Source organism: Crinia signifera, chromosome 4, assembly GCF_055691185.1.
Source record: "Crinia signifera chromosome 4, ASM5569118v1, whole genome shotgun sequence".
Lineage (NCBI taxonomy): Eukaryota > Metazoa > Chordata > Amphibia > Anura > Myobatrachidae > Crinia > Crinia signifera.
The window spans coordinates 325,714,811-325,722,087 of record NC_139220.1 but is presented as its reverse complement, the minus strand read 5'-3'; the positions used below and the strand labels follow the sequence as shown (position 1 = coordinate 325,722,087).

General features: G+C 42.3%; 1 pseudogene; it reads right to left on the bottom strand.

The window, feature by feature from the left end:
* Nucleotides 1–4,382: 4,382 nt before the first annotated feature.
* Nucleotides 4,383–4,501, bottom strand: LOC146077298 (5S ribosomal RNA; annotated as a pseudogene).
* Nucleotides 4,502–7,277: the final 2,776 nt, after the last annotated feature.

Below are 7,277 nucleotides of genomic sequence, written 5' to 3'. Positions count from 1 at the left end.
TGAGCTGCAAAGAGTAGCTGCACAGAGTAGTCAGCACAGCAGGAGCAGAATGCTCCTGCATTGAAGCTCTGTGGCGATGGAAAACTCCTGCCACTGGCCACTGCCACTGTACACACTGTGAGTGACAGCTGACCCGGGCTGCTCTCCTGCTGCTCCATTATGCCCAGCACCAGCCCTCTCTCCCACACTCACTCCCACCACTACACATGGGCAAACACTACCCCCCAAAAAAGTGTGTGTGTCCCAGGACCCCCTGACAGGCCTGGGCCCGTGTAAAATGTACTCACTCCCCCCTCTCAGCGGCCTTGAGTGGTGGATATTTATGGGATTACACACACAAGATAGGGGGTAATGTATGGGGTAGAGTGGTACTTTATAGGTCATGAGTGCAAGGGAAAGGAACTGCATGGCCAAGGATGGGCTCCATATGTCTATTCAAGAGGTTTTACGTAAAAATGGAAAAACTTTATTCTGACCATGGTTCAAAGGTTTACGACCCGAATGAGATAGCCAATGTCTTCTCAGAGTATTAATCTAAACTCTATATTTTAAAGGATGACCCTTCTACTTGTCAACCCCACTATGAGAAGATAGAAAGCTTTTTTAATAAAATTAACCTACCTGCTTTGTCCCCGGAGTCCTGTCTGTCTCTTAATGCACCATGGTCGCTAGAAGAGGTCCAAATTCGTATTGACTGCCTTACATCTGACAAGGCCCCTGGACCAGATGGGTTCCCATCCAACTTTTATAAGACCTTCAAAACCCAATTGTCACCAGTGCTATTCAAAGTATTCAACAAGGTCTCTTTGGCAAAACATTTTCCTTTAAATATGTTTGAATCCTGTATCCTGTATCACTATTCCTAAACCGGGGAAACCACAAACATCAGTCCAGAACTATAGACCTATTGTGCTTCTCAATTCAGATTTGAAATTATATGCTAAACTTGTTGATAATCATATAAATCCATTACTCCCTTCCCTTATTGAAAACGATCTAGTTGGTTTTGTTTTGAACAGACAGGCCCTGGACAATACTCGCAGAGTTCTGGGTGTTATTGAGTTCTGCACGACAAAGAAAGTCCCTTTTTTAGTACTTTCATTGGACGCTGAGAAGGACTTGGATAGGCACCATTGGGGATTCATGCAAGTAGCCTTAGAAAAATTAGGTTTCAATGGCCAGATACTTGATTCTATCTTAGCTCTGTATTCCTACCCCTCTGTTAAAGTATTCACGAACGGGGGTACTTCTTCAGGCTTCAAAATCTCTAATGGTACCCGACAGGGGTGCCCGCTTTCTCCTTTAATCTTTGCTTTGGCGGTTGAGCCTCTGGCTGAATATATTAGATGTAATGACTCTATTAAAGGTCCGGTAATTGGTAAATCATCCCATAAAATTAGCCTTTTTGCAGATGATATCCTATAATGTATTTTAGATCCTGAAAATTATCTTCCTGCTCTTCACGGGGTGTTGCAGGATTATTCTGAAGTCTCATTCTATAAACTAAACACTAGTAAAACAGAGGCCCTTCCCCTGGGTTTCCCCCCCTGATATTGTCACTAGACTAAAATAAATGTACAATTACTTGGCACCAGAAAAACACCTTATTGACTGTAGTTATAACCCTCTGTTGAGAGCCTTTGCAGTGCTAAGTGGAGCCTGGATGATGCACGACGTCTCTTGGCTTGGGCGAGTGGCTGCGGCTAAAATGGTCCTCTTTCCGAAATTGATGTTACTATTTTATGCTATCCCAAGATCCCCTACCAAAAACCTGCTTTACAAATGTAACCAACTTTTGACTAAATATATTTGGAAAGAGGCTAGACCTAGAATTGCAAAGAAAATATTAATACAGTCCAAAGTTGAGGGAGGAGTTGCCTACCCAGATATAGAATTGTACTACACTTCATGTATGCTGAATCAGGCTATAGATTGGTTTGGTCTTCAGGACTCTAAATTGTGGGTGATTTTGGAAAGTATTTATTCCCACCCTACCCCCCATTGCAGACCTGTTATGGCTTCCAACTACTAAAATGAGGAAAACATCAGCCCTATACAAATCCATCAAAGCAACCCTAGAAGCCTGGCATAAAATGGTGGCATCCCTAGAGAATGTAGCTCTACTGGCTCCTTTTTTTTTTATCATAAAAGGCTCTGAAACCTTTACTTCCTAATTTGCCACTAGATAGATGGGTTAAACAGGGAATCATTACAGTGGGGGATTTGTATGTGGAAGATAATTTTGTGCCCTTTACTTATCTACAATCCCCAAACAAGACTTCTTCATATATCTACAGATAAGGAGTTGGCTACAATCACACCTACCTACACCTCCTAAAAAAACAGCTTTCCCTGCCTTTCTTAAAACTAGAGCGAGCGCTTATTCTCATAAGGAGGCATACCGTGGTGGTACTTACACTTACTCTCTGTCAATAGAAGGCATAAACTGAACTCCAAATCCATGTGGGAGAGAGACTTGGATAGATCTCTTAGTGAGGAAGACTGGGAGAATGCCTTTAGGTCTTGTTAATCATCTCAGTGTATAAATCATTCTGAGATGTTTTTCAAGTTTATCCACAGGGCCTATTTCACCCGAGAGAGGCTGCATAGAATTTGTCTATCGTCCTATAACTCTTGTTGGAGAAAATGTAGTAACATCGGAGACGTTTTCCACATATTTTGGGAGTGCCCAGGCTTGCGGCCTCTCTTAGGGCAAGTGTTTCAGATGATGAGTTTAATCTTAAACCAACCCATTCTTCCTGACCCAGCTCTTGTGCTGCTCCATGTTCTCCCAATACAATTTTCAGCAGCAGACAGATATATTGTGGGACATGGTTACATATTTACTGTACAAAGGGCCTTATTCTAGTTCACTCTGACAAAATCCTTCTTAGATGGACAAAACCATGTGCACTACAGGGGGACAGATGTTATGTGCAGAGAGAATTAGATTTGGGTGAGTTATTTTGTTTCTGTGCTGGGAAAATATGGACTGCTTTATTTTTACACTGCAATATAGATCTCACTTTGAAGTAAAACCCCACCCAAATCTAATTATATCTGCACAAGTAACATCTGCCCCACCTGTAGTGCACATGGTTTTGTCCATCTAAGAAGGATTTTGACAGAAAGAGTGAACTAGAATAAGGCCCATAGTTACATAGTAGGTGAGGCTGAATAAAGACCTGCGTCCATCTAGTTCAACTAAGTTTTTTTTTTGTTTGTTTTGTTTATTTTAAGTTAATCCCTTGTTGTATAGTATGTTCTGAAAAATGTAAAAAAAGATTTTGATTCTTATTTGTACCCAGGGATGTTTTTAACCAATAATTGTTTATCCAACCTTGTTTTAAATGTATTTATTGTCTCCACCAACACCACTTCTCCCGGAAGAGAGTTCCAAAGTTTGACTGCTCTGACCGTAAAGAATTTTTTTTTTCTAAGGGAACTAAAACTTTCTAATCAAAACTCGTGCCCTCGTGCCCTTGATTCCTTTCTAGCAGTAAAAAGGGTGTTTGACAGTTCCTTAAAATGGCCCCTGATATATTTGAACATGTTGAGCATGTCCCCCTTAAACGACTCTTCTCTAGTGTAAATAGTCCCAAATTGCTCAATCTCTCCTCGTAACTTCGATTCTCCATATCCCTAATTAGCTTTGTTGCTCTTTGGATTTTTGTATAATTCTATGATGTCCTTTTTATAGTGCAGGGCCCAGTACTGCACTCCATATTCAAGGTGTGGTCTAACCAAAGCTTTGTACAGTGGCATAATTACTTTTGGGTCCCTAGTTTCCATGCCCCTTTTAATACATGCCAGAATTCTGTTGCCCTTTTTTGCTGCTATGTGACACTACACCCCACCCCAGTTTGTCATCTATTTGGACTCCCAGATCCTTTTCCAGTTCTAATACACTGGGGTTTTGGTCAGAAAAGAGCTGACAAAGACAGAAAAAACGCTTTTTGGGCGCACTCCTTTTTAAATTTGACTGGATTAAGTGATTGTTTTAAAACATAGCTTTTATTGGAGACTTTTTATTAAAATAGATGGCACAAAAAGAAAAAGTAATTATTTAAGATTTATTTGATATGTAGTGTGATCCTTAAACTACAATTGTTTAAGGGATAAAAATTATTATATCACACGTTAGTTTATCATTTATGCACTGTATTCTCAAAGGTACGATTACCAGTGATCATAGGCAGAAAAATGATTCAGTTCCCCTAAGGAAATGACAACAATTTTGTGCTGGTATTGCACAGTAGGTATGCCACAATGGTTACCATACAAAAAGGCCTCGAACATAAATGGTCTCCAAAGAGAAACTCAATCTGGCAGTCATATATACAGCAATTGGATTGAAGTAGCGGTTCACCTCCCTTGTATTTATATTGCCACACCTGGTCTTCCCCAGGGGTCTCCCACCTAGGTACTGTCCTGGCCCTCCACTGCTTAGCTTCCAAGTTCGGAGAGGGTTTGGGCAATCCAGCGGGGTATGGTGGCAATATATCTGGGTTAATTCGGTGTACTTCAATCCATTGAGGCTGTTAGACTACAGATAGAAATGGCGCAGCCGGCTCGACCAATGGGTTTGAGAGAGGCAGACTAAATAAGCAGAAAAATACTCGAAGTCACAAGTAAAATATATATGAGTGTTTGCGGTATTATGGCGAACTAGGGATGGGAGAGCCTAGGTCTATAACTATATAAATTATGCGTGCAATACGTTAAATACGTTTAGAGGCTTTCAGCTGTCATATGGCACGGTAGGTTATGCATGAAATAGACAAACCAAGCAAGGTCACACAAAAAATACTCTCGCACATATATATCTTAGAGAATTGTGGAAAACTAAAGGTGGAAAACCTCTAAAAGTTGTGGCAGACTTCAGAGTAAATGTGCCAGTATACACACACTGTTGCACAATTGATTGAACAGATAATTGGTGCTTGTCAGGTTATGAGCCTGGAGTAGTGGAATCTGCACAAGCTGCAATGGTTGACAAAGTTAAATCCACCTGTGTGGATGATGTTGACAGAGAGTACTTGGTACAGTTACTCCGGATGTTAAGGATATTATTGTTAAGTTGATATATTCAGCTTCTCAGGCTGACTCACTTGCTTGGGATAGAATCTACAGCAGAGTGGCAGACTGATACATGTTTAAAGCATGGTTGATACAAAGTTACTTGTTCAAGTGGGTAAACGATCTGCTCCTTAGCTGCTGGTGAAATGGACACTGTGTTGTATTGGTTGACACAGTGTGTGTTGACACTCAGTACCTGAATGTCCCGTGCAAGACCCAGGGTGGATGGTGTACAAAGCTGACAGTATAGCACATTTAAGGGTATTGGGCAAAGTTAACAGAATGGAAGCTCTTCCCAATTGCACATTGCAGTGGGAGATGCGCCCAGGTACCTGCTGCCGCTGCCTGGGTTAGCGGCTGACGGCGGACTTCAGCGCGTCAGGCGGTGCTGTGTGAGCCGGAGAGGTAGAGCGCCGGATTGGCGGGTGCTGTATTCCAGTACTGCCGGTGGCTGTGGGAATGCGTGGAGTCGGGGAGACGGGGAGCCGGACCCGATAATACCTGTTACCCGGATGCAGAATAGCTAGCCCGGGGTATGTGAGGCGGCGGCTGGGACCCGTTATGCTGCCAATGGATGCCAGAGAGATGAGGCTGGAGGGGAACTGGCTAGCGGAGCTGGACACGTGTTTCGCCTATAGGGCTTCTTCCTGCAGTAACTAGCACACTGGTTATGTCTCCCAAGATGCATGACCTTGCATTTTTCCACATTAAGGGGGAAATTTAGTAAGATTACGATAGAAAAAAATCGTATTCGTATTTCGTATTCGTACGTGTACGAATGAATACGACTTCTGCTGTTGTATAAAAAGTTGTGTTCCGGAGGGTCATTTATGTTGGTGTTGTATTTTTAAAATTCGTATTATTATATGGTATATTTTTTCGTAGAATCAGGTTCCCGTTTAGTCGTATTTTCGTATTTCATCCTCGATTGTTGTCCGTATATTCGTGAAGTCGTGAAATAAATACGAAAATTTGTAATTTATTTCACATGCGTCACTACGAAAATGAAAGTACATTACTGATTGGTGTTTGGTCAGTTGGGAGGGTTCACAGACCCATATATAATACGTGAACGCGCCCAAAATCATTGTGGGTGTAGTTTGGAGTGTGGAGGAGAGAGTTGGAGTTGGTCTGGAGAGTGGTTTGTGGAGGAGAGATTTTAGGAGATTGCTGAGTGTGTATTGTTAGTGTAAGTAGTCCTGTGTTTCTGTGAGTCTTGTCTATTTCTAAGTTTGTCTCATTATAGTTTTCTGTTTTTTTTTTGTCCCAAAGTCTATATTTGTGTGTGCTTGTGTGTGTGTGTGTGTGTGTGTGTGTGTGTGAGGGAAGGAGTAGGAGTGTGTTTTGTGTTGTTTGTTTAATTTCTTTGTTGTGTTGTTAGTGTTTTGTGATGTCTGAGAGTGGTGGGAGTGTTGTGGAGATGGGTGAGGTTGAGGAGGTGGCTGATGTGATGATGGGTGGTGAGGAGGAGGAGGAGGAGGAATTTGTGGCTAAGGGTGTTGCGGGTGAGGATGATGATGGTGATGATGTGGATGTTGCCATCCCTGCGGCCTCTAAGAAGGGGTCAAAAACGGCTTCAAAGAAGAAGCCAAAGAAGATGCCGATGTTTAAACATGCTGAGAGCTGTGCCCTTGTGCGGTATATTCTGAAGTACAGGGACCAGCTCTTTTTTTCGTCCTGTCTCGGCATCACGCAAGTTGGCAATCTGGAAGCGGGCAGTGGAAGCGGTGAATGCGGAGGGCATCCTTGTCCGGGATCTGGCTAACTGCCGCAAACGATTTTATGACATTCGGCGGCTGGTGAAGGAGAAGATGGCAAAGGAGGCAAAACATCAGCGGAAGTACAAAGGCAGAGTGCCCTCCCGTGTTAACTGGAAGAGCTATGAGCGGGATGTGGCCAGGCTCGTTCCAGACGAAGTCATTAACCCTCCTGGAGTGATAGATTCAGATGCCCGACATGTTGGTGAGTTGGATTATGTTTTTATTTTACATAGTGCACACAAATGTTTTGCATAATTCTGAAGATCTTCCATTTATAACTCACAAATAAGGCACACAATAATTTGATGGTCATTCTAATGTGCACATGCAGTAAATGACACCTTTTTATGCTTTATGGTGACCATATTGTATGTTAACATTTAGTAGACACAAGCATTATGTTGACATTTTAAGGGAGTCACATGTAATGGCACCATG